Consider the following 13,062-nt stretch of genomic DNA (forward strand, 5'->3'; position numbering starts at 1 on the left):
AATAAACTTTGTTCCATTCAAGTTTAATGCAAAATTAATAATGCCAATATTAATTCCTTGCCAACAATCACACACACATACATATGCATATATACATAAACACATAAATACATCCTTAGGTTGTATGGCTTTGTGAGTATGTCAAGAGACGAGCGGAATTTAATTAGAAGAAACAGGGTGCTCAGTAAAATACAATAGCTAGTTGCCATAGTGATTTTCCATTTATTAAAATAAAAGTGGGTGTGGCAAAAATTGGAGCATACAAAGATGAGCAAAAATACTCGACTCTTTTCCTACTACTATTTTTATAAGTAATTGTGTCAATAAAATGTGTATTGTGATTTATATATGTATTTTGAAAGCAATTTTTTCAATACACACCAACGAAATTAATATTCACACCTTTTCTGGCGTTTAGGTGGAATTTTGAGATTTGTTGTGTTAAGAGACTTGTAGAGGAATTTTATGATGAATATTTTTATGGTTTATTTACGAGTATGTTTTGCCCTATTCCGCGAAAGAGACAAACAAAATCCATAATGTTGGGAGATTAAAATGTTCCATAAAAACGTTTCCTGTTTTAGTTTACATAGAACTGTTGAACACACCAGACATCTAGTCCATCATCAGAAAGTCCAAGAAGTGGGAACATTGCCCCAACACATATTTTTTTTTATTTTGTGGTATTGTACAGTGTTGACTAGATAAGACCTACAATCGATGAATAGCTGTGGTGTATTTTGTGGGGCTGAAAGTATGTAATAATGTGGTTCAATACCCAGTTTTTATTTTTCAGCCGAATTTTTTGTTAAAAAATCTTAGTATTTCGTTTATCAATTGTGTTATCAATAAATATGACCTCACTTACACCCGCAGCAAACATACAGCCCCACATCAAAGCACTACTGGCCCCATTGTTAACTGTTGTTTTCGGTTCCAGGGCAGCACTTCTCTGTCGATCGACTAAACGATAACTATCGGACTGCTAAAGACTGCATTTGCAGTATGAGTTTTTTCTGTTTTCACCTTTTTGTTAGAGGTTATGCATAAAAAAAAAGGTTTAAATATCAGCTGGTGTAATATAGGTGACACTACCCTTTAAACAGTATTTTAACAATCTGGTGTTTAGTTAAGCCAGTTGTGGGTTACAGCATTTCAAAATACAGCTAAGAAAAGAAGAAAAAAAATGAACCAAATATAGTATCGGGCACCAAAGCAGTGACTCCAATCATTCCGTTCTGGTAGCGCAATCGTCAAAAATGTTAATAAAATCATGAAAATTATCGAACGGACTTGCTTGTGACTCTTTAATTGTCCAAGTATTGATTTGAAAATTGTTTAAAACTATTTTCAAATAACTATTTCCAAATAAAGTGAAAAATGTGAAGAAACCCGTATGAGAGTTAATTTTACACATACAAAAATTAATACACTCGCAAAATTAGTTTTTCTCGCTGACGTTGTTTAAAAAAAAGGTTTAAAAATATTATATTACAATAATAACAAAACAAAAAAAAAATAGGAATAAAATATATGATGAAATTATTTTGTTTTTATTTCAATGGAATATAAAAAAAAAAACCAAAAATTTCAGCGCAATATAGAATAATAATACGGTTTTTTTTTTGATTTAAAAGAGAAAGTTTGTGGAATCAAAAAAATTAATTTAATTAAAATGTTTGATGCACAACGATTAGGTAAGCATTCAAAATGCCCTACAACTTTTTTCTAAAATATCTTTGAAAATTTCCGATAGTTATTTTTTACAAAAATATTTGATAAAGGCTACTATGTACAGTTCAGGACAAAAAAATTGTAATATTGCTCTAAGCTGGTCATAGACTATTTTCTACTCAAAATATTACTCTCCAAATGGGTTTGCCGCCGAAATACTTCTAAACGTCATACTGAAAATTTAATGGCAAAATGAAAATACACAATTTTCAAAAAAAACCTTCGCCTAGTCGAACTCTGACCGAGATATTTTGGAAAAACGTATTTCTTATATCTTTATTGAATTAACACTACACACGTGAAATGAAAGATTTTATACAATAATGTCGCATGCTTTAATTTTAATGTCTCTTATACTGCCGTTTACTACTATTTAGTAATTTTACTTTTATACTACATTTCTACATAAAAAACATGTCTACATACTTCCTACAAAAAACTCAGGAAGCGTTTATTTTGGCATGAGCACAAATAATATACAGCCGATGTATTTCGCGGGCATAGATTTTACTGTCAGTTGCTCTTCGTATTTCTATTTGTTAAGTCTTCTCATTATAATACAAACATTTTGCGCTTATTGAGAGAGAGCAACCGCTCTCCGCTCTCCTCTCTCCCCTCAATATCCTATATCACTCTCCAACATTGCCACTCTTACTTATGATTCTAGAACTTCATGTGACACATCTTCAAAAATACTACTGAAGTACTCCACACCCTTTACGCAGACCATCCACCCATCTATATATCTAAAATATTTACAGCATCCGCAACTAATCAGTTCAAATTCACTTCCACTTCCTCATTGACCCACTCAGCCAACTTTAGTCGGCCAAGCAAGTAAACTGTATGGACGAAATTAATGCGCATCGAGTGTTGATAGAATGATTGAGAGGGAGATCAGCCAACGGGTGCAACGGTGCGTATACGTGTCGTCAACCAAATGTCACAGCAATTTGTTGCATATCAACGCCAGTAAGGGATAAGTGAAAGCGCACAAAAGTGTACACATATAAACGCACACAGAGAAACATATATCTCTGTAGGGAAAACTTGAACCAATGAAACGATTGCTGGTGCAGAACTAGTTCATACAGTGCTCAGAGTGAGACTGTATCAAAGAAAAAAAGATTTTTTTGTTTGTTCATTAGTGACGCATTAAGTTGTTAGTTTGAGTCCTGACACGATGACATCGGGAAAATATTAAGATTCATGATTCCATAAATGAAATTTGAAAATATCTCCAAAAATTGAGATTTTATAATAGGACTATGAATAAGTTCGTGCGGTTTTTTTCGAAATTTGAAACTTTATTGACGTAAAATGGTTACAAATTTAATATTCAAAATATTGTCCATCGCTTACTACTACTTTTTCCCATCTTTCTGGCAATTCACGGATTCCCTTTGTGAAAAATTCGGTCGGTTTTGCCGCAATCCACGAATGGATCCATTTTTTGACTTCATCGTAATTACGGAAGTGCTGGTCAGCCAGGCCATGTTGCATCGATCGGAAGAGATAGTAATCGGATGGCGCAAGGTCTGGACTATACGGCGGGTGGGGTAGGACATCCCATTTGAGCGTTTCTAAGTATGTTTTGACCACTTGTGCAACATGTGGCCGAGCATTGTCATGTTGCAAAATAACTTTGTCGTGTCTATCGGCGTATTGCGGCCGTTTTTCTCGCAGTGCTCGGCTCAAACGCATCAATTGTCGTCGGTAGACATCCCCCGTAATCGTTTCATTCGGTTTCAGTAGCTCATAATACACAACACCCAGCTGGTCCCACCAGATACACAGCATAACCTTCAGGCCATGAATATTCTGCGCCGACGTCGATGTTGAAGCATGGCCAGGGTATCCATACGTTGCCCGACGTTTTGGATTGTCGTAATGGACCCACTTTTCATCGCCAGTCACAATTCGATGCAAAAAACCCTTTCTTTTGTGCCGTTGAAGCAGTTGTTCGCATGCCATAAAACGGCGTTCAACGTCTCTTGGCTTCAATTCATACGGCACCCAATGGCCTACCTTTCGGATCATTCCCATGGCTTTTAAACGTTTGGAAATGGTTGATTGATCAACTCCCAAAGTTTTTGCAACCTCTTCTTGCGTTTGAGCCGGATCTTGATCGAGCAATTCCTCCAATTCGGTATCCATGAACTTTGGCGGCGCACCCTCGCGTTCTTCGTCTTCCAAGCCAAAATCACCACTTTTAAAGCGTGCAAACCACTTCTGGCACGTTCGCTCAGATAGAGCATGCTCACCATAAACTTCCACCAAGATACGATGACTTTCGGCTGCTTTTTTCTTCATATTAAACTAATGAAGAAGAATTCCCCGCAAAAACACATTATTTGGCACGAAATTCGACATTTTCAAGTGTGGTAAAAATATTGTTGTTTACGCTTCAAATAAAAAACTTATACTGACGTTTGTGCCTTACGACAGTAGCTCTCCAATGAATGTTTGGAAATGTGGATCGATGGAATAATAATCAAGTTACGCCATCTGTTGTAAAACCGCACGAACTTATAAATAGACCTATTATATATGTATAATTAATTTTCACAATAAAAAAATGTTTAACAAATTTTATCAACGGAGTCAAACTAATTAGATCTTCGGAAATACATTCCAATCGGCTTAGCTTACGTAAGTCCCAAATATATCTGAAATAGTTTCATTTTGTAAGCTTTCTAGTTGAGGTTGAAATATGGTAAAATAAACTAATAAATAAAAGCCATCTTTTAATTTGTTTTGGTTTTATTGTTAATCTGGCCGTGAAATTACAAAATAAAAACACGAAAATTACATATTTAGAGGCGGCAGTTGAAATCAGATTTCCGAAATATTTTGGAATTAGTCTTAAAATATAATACATTTTATAATTTTTCTAAAGATGCAGTACAGAGGTTTTTTTATTTTTGTTTTTTATATGCAGAGTCATGCACCCTAGTGTACACTTGTAGATGTAATGTAATAATGTGCTTTAATAAAATGTAAATTATGAAATTTTTAAATGCCGAATTAGAGCGCAATAATTAAAAAAAAACTGAAAATATATTTTTCTATTTCAAGAACTTCACTCAAGCCCTTCTGGGTGAAACGTCATTACTCCTATCTTATCGACTATAGCAATAGTGGCTGCATTGCGAAAAACTTTATAATTTTTGTTTTTCTAGATATAATTTTTGGAATATAAATATGTGACACTATTTCAGAACTAACAAAAAAAAGTATGCAAATCGCATTAGTTCTTAACTGTAGCACTTAGAACGAGTTTCAAACAAACGAAAAAGGGATGGGCAATCTTGTGAAAAATTTACCAGTTGCTTCTGTAGAAAGAATAGAGGTTCACAAAATAGCCATATTTCCAAATTCATTATCATTGCACCATTTCGGTATTAGTGCATTTCCCTGCAGGGTATGTATGTAGTTCAATTCATATACATATACATACACATACATGAAAACAAATAAATGTACACTTATAGTTGACTACATACATATATGTGTACATTACGTAAATCTACACTAAATGTCAGCCGGATGCGACATTTGCTTGAATCTCGTGCACTTCTATATAGATTTCCGCTGTTCGCTTAGTTAGGCATTAATTGCGTTTTATAGGATTACATAGCAAAACGCTTTATTACATTGCCAAAACAAAAAAAAAAAACAAAATTAAGTAAAAGCGGACTTCCTTTTCTGTTTGAAGTTGGCAACATTTTTGACCTCAATGGTCAATAGATATTTTGTATGAGTTTTCATGCTTACAAACTTTGGTACGTATGCGTTTGTCTCTTTTATCATTTTTGGCAAATGAATTTCGTCAGCATGACCCCGTTGTTCTAATTGAATACGATATAAAATTTCCTAATATCTTTTTTTTATATATGAAAGGAGCTATAGAATTTTCTCTAAAGGACTCACTATCAGTACCCTGCATGATCTTCAACTTTTTTGTTGCACAATTTGTGAATGAAACTTATTGGCATGCTTGCGAGAGTAATTGGCTACGAGTATATGGCGTTCTTTATTTGTCGTTTTTTTTTTGTTGCAACTGGCAATAAGTACCTACTCACATCACGCACTGATGCTTTTGGCAAAAAGATATTGATTTTGACTTATGTTTTTGCGTTTGAGTGAATTTTAATGAAATGTGGTTCTAAGCCGATTAGCAAGAGCACGAAAAATAGTTAACCAAAAAATAAAAACAAACACAAGCAAAAACAAGTCAAGCCTCCGCATACATTTTTTATGTACCATTTTGCTTTTGTTTCCAACATTAAAATATTTACGCGGCTTTTGCTTTAAAGTTAAATGGAGGACACTAGGCCTCAAAAAATTCGATTTAATTCAAAAAAATGTTTGGAGCTCTACATGCATTAAAAGCACAGTTATTGGAAAGCCAAAAAAAACAAAAACAAATTAATAAAAAAAAATAATATTTAAATAAATAAAAATTAAGTAATTTAACTTTCTTCTTCTTAATTGGCGCGATAACCGCTTACGCGATTTTGGCCGAGTTTAACAAAGCGCGCCAGTCGTTTCTTTCTCGTGCTAACCGGCGCCAATTGGAGACACCAAGTGAAGCCAAGCCCTTCTCCACCTGATCTTTCCAACGCAAAGGAGGCCTTCCTCTTCCTCTGCTACCACCAGCTGGTACCGCATCGAATACTTTCAAAGCCGGAGCGTTTGTATCCATTCGGACGACATGACCCAGCCAACGTAGCCGCTGGATCTTTATTCGCTGCGCTATGTCTAAGTCGTCGTAAAGGTCATACAGCTCATCGTCTGCGATATTCGCCGTTGCCAACGTGCAAAGGTCCAAAAATCTTACGCAGAATCTTTCTCTCGAACACTCCAAGCGTCGCTTCATCGGATGTTGTCATCGTCCAAGTTTCTGCGCCATACGTTAGGACGGGCATGATGAGAGTCTTGTAGAGTGTTAGGTTTGTTCGTCGAGAGAGGACTTTACTGCTCAGTTTCCTACTTAGTCCAAAGTAGCACTTGTTGGCAAGAGAGATTCTACGTTGGATTTCAAGGCTGACATTGTTAACGGTGTTAATGCTGGTTCCTAAATAAACGAAGTCTTTTACAACCTCGAAATTATAACTGTCTACAGTGACGTGGGTGCCGATACGGGAGTGCGCCGACTGTTTGTTTGAAGACAGGAGATACTTCGTTTTGTCCTCGTTCACCACCAAACCCATTCGCTTTGCCTCTTTATCCAGTTTGGGGAAGGCGGAACTAACAGCGCGGTTAAGGTCGATGTAAGTAATTTAACTTTGCCTTCAGAAAATCGAGAGCAGCAAATCAAGCGGCGAAAAAGTTGAATGTATCAATCATATGACACAATACGCGACGATTAACTGCAAATCGGCATTTCGACCAGTTTTGTGTTTTTTTTTTAAGTGAAAACTTCTTTAGAATCGTTGGGAGTGATTTGAGACTCGATGAAACGAAAAGGCGACACTAAAAATAGACATACATATAGATCTTATAGTATATAGCCTGCCAGAGAATGAGATAGAACACAGTTATACAGCGTTCCCTATTCTCCGTCTCCTCTTTGTGCGGTGCTTTGTAGCCTCCCACTCTTGGCTACGAAGCGTTATATGTTGATATACGTATATGTGTGTGGCTGCATACTGCTGAGCCACGCCAGTATAGTGAGTATTGTAGTACGTATACTACACTGCCTATTACTTGCTTTGGTGTTTAGTTCAAGCGTCATACGTATGCATGTTTGTATGCATGCTAGTACGTATGTGTGTGCGACTGCGTATTACGGAGCCACGGTGAGCGAGAAGGCATTATGTATACCTATACTACACTACCTAATACTTGCTTAGACCAAGCGTCCTACGAATGTTTGTGTGTATGTTAGTACGTCTGTGTAATATACGCGTTATGACGCTCATAATAGCAACCGCGTGTGCTGTATTGCGTCCGTATTTTTATATTCGTAAATATTTTCATTTTTAAATATTTACCGCAATTATGCCGAAAAATAATGCAGAAAAGTGTCGTGAATATCGACAGAAAAAAAACAAAAGGAAAATAAAACTAAAAAAACCGCAAAGGTTTCACTTCTATCGCGTCTAACCGTTAGACTGGTATTTTTTTTTTATTTATATTGTCTTTTTTATTATTTTTGTATAAAAGTATAACTCATAACCTACGAAAACCATACACATACATAAATTCAATTTTCAAATCCTATACCAAAATTAGGAAATTCCTAAAACCTTATATCCCAATTCCTGGGTTTTTAATTAGAATTTCTAGACAATTTCTATGACAATTTCTTTCATGATATGATGGAAATGCCCAACACTTCCAGGGGAAAAATGTTATACAAAACCAAATCGAGTTTTTAACAACTTCAAACTTGTGCTTTATTTAATGCACTAAAATTTAATAAGTTTCCACACCATAAGCTTCTCTAGAAATTCGAATTAATAATCGTGCAATTGTTCGCTTTTGTACGTCAAAAGGTCAGCTCTGCAAACAAATGTAGACCAGCTCAGTGCTGTCGCAAGCGAAGTTGGATTTAAACTAAACATTAGCAAGACTAAATTTATTTAAATTATACGCAAAACGAAGCCCCCGTTTTACTTTATAGAAACAGACTGACTTTTGCTCGCTTGAAGATAACGCAAACCGAATCAACAAAGCTCGTGCGGCGTTTGCCCTGTTGTACAACAGATGGGTTTCCAATACCATATCAACGAATTTTAAATTCTAATGCGAAATGGGTGTTACTATATGGCTGCTAATCCTGGTCGCTTACAGCCGTGCTTGTCCAAAGGCTGCAAACAGTCGTCAACGCCTGCTTGCGTAAAATTTTGAAAATATTGTGGCCTCGCGTTACTTAAAATCAGGAGTTGCTTAATTCTACCGTCGAACTCCCAATCGGGCTATTATCAAACGCAAACGATTTGGCCGAATAGGCACACTTTGCGCAAAGATACCGGCGAAGTATGCAGGGCCGTATTTGAGCTAAAGAGCAACTTGAAGTCATTCAAGAACAGCCATTATATATATTGAAAACAAGCGTTTGGTGTGACCTATGGGATGGAGGAATCATCGGCCTATATTTCTTCAAAGACGAGGATGACGCTATGATAAACAATTTTTTGGTGCCGGAAATTGAAGCCCGTGATCTCTATAACATGTGGTTCAAACGAGGCGCCGCAACATATACCCTATGATCAAAAAGTACCTTCCCAGTGGTTGACTGTTTTCTTCGATTGCCAAGGGGTGGTGTACCATGAGTACCTTCCATCGAGCCAGGCAGAATATTATTTAACCGTTTTGAAGCGTTTAAGAGATGCTGTACGGCCGGAAATGTGAGTAAGCAATTCTTGGATTTTGTTGATAAAGCGCTATCGCACCGAGCCCAAATTGTGCTGGATTATTTGACCAAACACCGAGTAAATACCATCGTGCAGGCACCGTATGACCCCAAGTTAAAGTTACTACTTCGTGGAAAAAGATTTCAGTCTAAAGAGGAGATCAAAGAGAATGCGACGAAGGAGGATGCATGGAGGATTGTGTCAAACGTTGGCATATGTGTGTTGCTTCAGACGGGTCATATTTTGAAGGAGATAAAATAAATTTGCCTGAAATTTAGCTCTGTTCATAGGGTATGTATAATTATATACGTGGAACAATTGGACACCGTTCCCAGCTACTAAATAAAATTACAATCTTTATTTTTATAAATGATTCAAAAACCTTGACTTGGCAGCTTTGTAAAAAATTCACAAAAACTAAAAAAAAATTAAAAACATGTTCATGCAAATTTAAATTTTTTTAATCACAACTTTTGGAAATCTGTTTCTTATGCAATTCTATAGCCTTTTGAATTCTAATATAAAAGGTGAAAGTCGCTTAAAAACCATGTTGATTTTTTTTTGCATACGGTGTTGGTATCTTTCTTTTATTTTAAGTGGAAGGAAATGCTCAACATTATATGAAGAAAAGAAATTTTGCATATATATTCTTTATTTAGAAAAACACAAGTTGACAGTACAAAGCAAATTATGTGTAAATAAAAAAATATATATTTCTAACATTTTGCGCTATCTTGTGGTTCTTTAAATAAAATCTGGATATAAAAAATAAATTATTCCTACCACGCACAAGTTTAAAAAAAAATAAGATTTCATAATACTTTCGTCAATATTCATTTTCACATTAATTACAAATGGCTTCTTTTCAAATTTGGGGTGCTCGAAATTGATTTTAGAGCTATGCTTTGGCGAACTTTTTTCCTATAATTTTATGTACAATGTCAAAAAACAAAAAAATTTCGCCGACCTAATGTATACCATATACCTTTCTCTATACAATATTAAAGTAAGTAATATACATAGACATGTGATATCCCTTGCATTTGAGGGAGGGCGACCACCTATCACTGGGCTCTCAAAAAATTTAATCAGAAGATAGCAAAAATCCTGAATTTAAACCCCTAGCTAAGAGTGAAAGTACATAAGAAAAATTCGTGAATTATAGGCAATAGAATATTTAAGCTCTATGTATATACAAAAGTATTTAATTAACTGTTTATGTGTATTCATTTCAGCATTTGCATGTGTGTATTCCATCAATTCAATTCTCAACGCTTAGACGAGCTAAACAACAAGGAAACTCAGTACTACCAAATTGGTTCGCTTTGATGTAATTAACTGGTTCGCTTCTATCGGATTTAGAACCTTGATTGGTTCGGGTTGTCTTCGCTTGCAGGAAGATAGGAATAATTTAAAAAATTCAACTTGAATGGCAGAAATAAGTCCAAAATATTTTATTGCAATGCACACTAACGTACATTTTTGCTCTTGTTCTCTTTACCAGTATTCATTGGCGTAATAGTCACTCGATGTAGCATTAGAATCAATAGTTCTACTCACTTCTAGTATCAAAGAAAGTAGCGAGTACTGAGTAAATACGAAATAATACCGAGTAATGGAAAAATTTGTTTAAATGTTTGAAAAAAGGATTATATTACATCTGCCATCCCTAGATCTCTTCTGCAAATACTCAGCGGCCAGTTCCGCTTTAAAGCTCAGAGCGAGTACACAATGGAAGACAGTCACGCATGGACATTCAACCATCTTAGACTCCTACACGGAGATACCCAGTGACTTTGATTATCACCTTCTCATTCTTTGCTTCGAAAGGAGTTTCCTAATGAAAATCCCTTCTAGACTGGAATGGCTTGAAGAAGATCCAACACCCAACACACCCATTAAGATCTACACGGATGGATCTAAAATGGACACCGGTGTAGGATCAGGGTTATATTGCGATGAGCTTTCTACCAGTGAACCCTTTAAACTACCGGATCACTGTAGGGTTTTTCAAGCGGAAATAAACGCTATTTATGGAGCCTTAAAATTCTTAGAGATAAACAGAATATCATCAACAGATATCTGCATTCTATCATACAGCCAAGCTGCCCTACGGACCCTGGATGCATTCCAAATAACATCAAGGAGTGTCTTACGTTGTCGCCAATCTCTTAATGAGATGGCCAAGCAATATCGTATAATCTTATGCTGGGTTCTAGGCCACAGAGATATACCAGAGAACTGTAGGGCAGACCAACTTGCAAGAGAAGGTACTTGTATGCCAAACATAAGTAATTTTATGGAGGTACCTCTCACAACTTATAAGCTTCTTACCAAGGACGCACTAATCAGCTCTGCAAATCAAAGATGGACTAGCGTTAATATCTGTGAAATTGTTAGGCAAACATGGCCAAAGCTAAATCCGTCCATGAGTGTTATAAAATTGAGTAGACTTCAAATTAGGACCTTAGTAGGGGCCCACACAGGACATTATCTCATAGGAAATCATGCAAGGAGACTAGGCGGTTACACGCATGACTTGCGACTTGACACCTTTCGCTTCTTTTCACCAGGGCTACGTCTAGTATCTTTTTAGTCTACGTGGCTTTTCTGCTTTGCTACCGTCACACTCTGAAGACAGTTGTCGCTGCCACACAACGTGAGAAGCGAAGTGGTTCGTAATTACCGAAATTGGACTAGTTTTTTAATACTACTTATTTGACAGGTCCTTATTTTCTCTGTGTAACGTGTCGTAACGTGTCTGTGTGTCGGTGTCACGTATTTCGTAGTGCATTTGCTGGCGATTTGAATAGGTTTCACTAATCATATCAGCAGGCATTTCAGTTTGCCGGCTTGAACAGTGAACCTGCACACATAGCATATCTGAACGAATGTAAATAATGGAGGAAAATACACGATTCATATATGAATGTAAGTCCACAAGTGCCGAGCGCGCTGCATGTAGTGGGAAAGGATGTGATGACGTCGAATTTTTAGGCTCATTTAAAAATCGTAATTTTTTTCAACTCTCATTCAAATATTGCCTCCAGCAGCTGCCGGTTACCATTTGCCATTGTCGTCTGTCCGCTTTCATTCACTTTTGTTTATTCCAACAACACTGCCTCATTTCATCTCCCTTGTTGCTTACTATTGTTGGCCTGCCTATCTAAGTCATCCATCAATGCGGGTGTTCCAGTTGGTAATCGGAGGGTTTCATTGCCATATCTTTTTTTTTTTGTTTTTATTTCTTTTTTTCTTGACTTTTGTTTGTTTTGTGTGTTAATTTGATACTTTTCAATGGAAGGTTTTGTGTATTTGATGGATTTTGCATATCAAATCGTAATCGTAAACTTAATCACTGAGCGACAGCAGCTGGTGCAGAGGCCTGCCGCAAATCTCAGTCGTACAATGTGCCCGTAAGTGAATTAGTTGAGGGGAGGAGCACTATTTACACTACATACATACACATACATGTCTACATACAATACTTTGCAATCGTAACGGCGGCAGATGTGGAAGTGCATCTCGTAGACCGATTGTTGACACTTGTCAGTGATTCTGAATGATGATGGATGTATATTAAAATATGATATATTTATACATATGTACAGCTGTGAACTTGAAAATAGCAGTACCCTTGCTTTGAAGCAATTTATTGTTTCCATAAAAATCATATAAATCTCATCAAATATCTTTGAATGGTTAAGGGATTCAAGATGCGTGGAGTTTATCTGAATAAATCTAGCAACTACGTCAATAACGGTACTTTATTGGCGTCGCTATGTTTTTAAATGCAACATTATATGGAATTTTAATAAAATTTTGCGCAAATTTTGTTTTGATAATAATGGTTCTAGCGAGGCACTGCATCCCCGAAAAATGAAAGCAGTTTCTGAAATTGGGAGCAGATGGAAGATTTTACACAGATATACAAATATTCTTTCATTTTTCAAATGCAATCAAA

The 13,062-nt window shown here is 36.2% G+C and overlaps 1 protein-coding gene across 1 annotated transcript in view; it reads right to left on the reverse strand.

Annotated features, from left to right (window-relative positions):
- Window positions 1-13,062, reverse strand: part of LOC128867071 (protein Wnt-5) — a 194,908-nt gene that overhangs the window by 109,157 nt on the left and 72,689 nt on the right. The window lies entirely within an intron of this gene.

The sequence above is a fragment of the Anastrepha ludens genome, chromosome 6 (assembly GCF_028408465.1).
Source record: "Anastrepha ludens isolate Willacy chromosome 6, idAnaLude1.1, whole genome shotgun sequence".
NCBI lineage: Eukaryota > Metazoa > Arthropoda > Insecta > Diptera > Tephritidae > Anastrepha > Anastrepha ludens.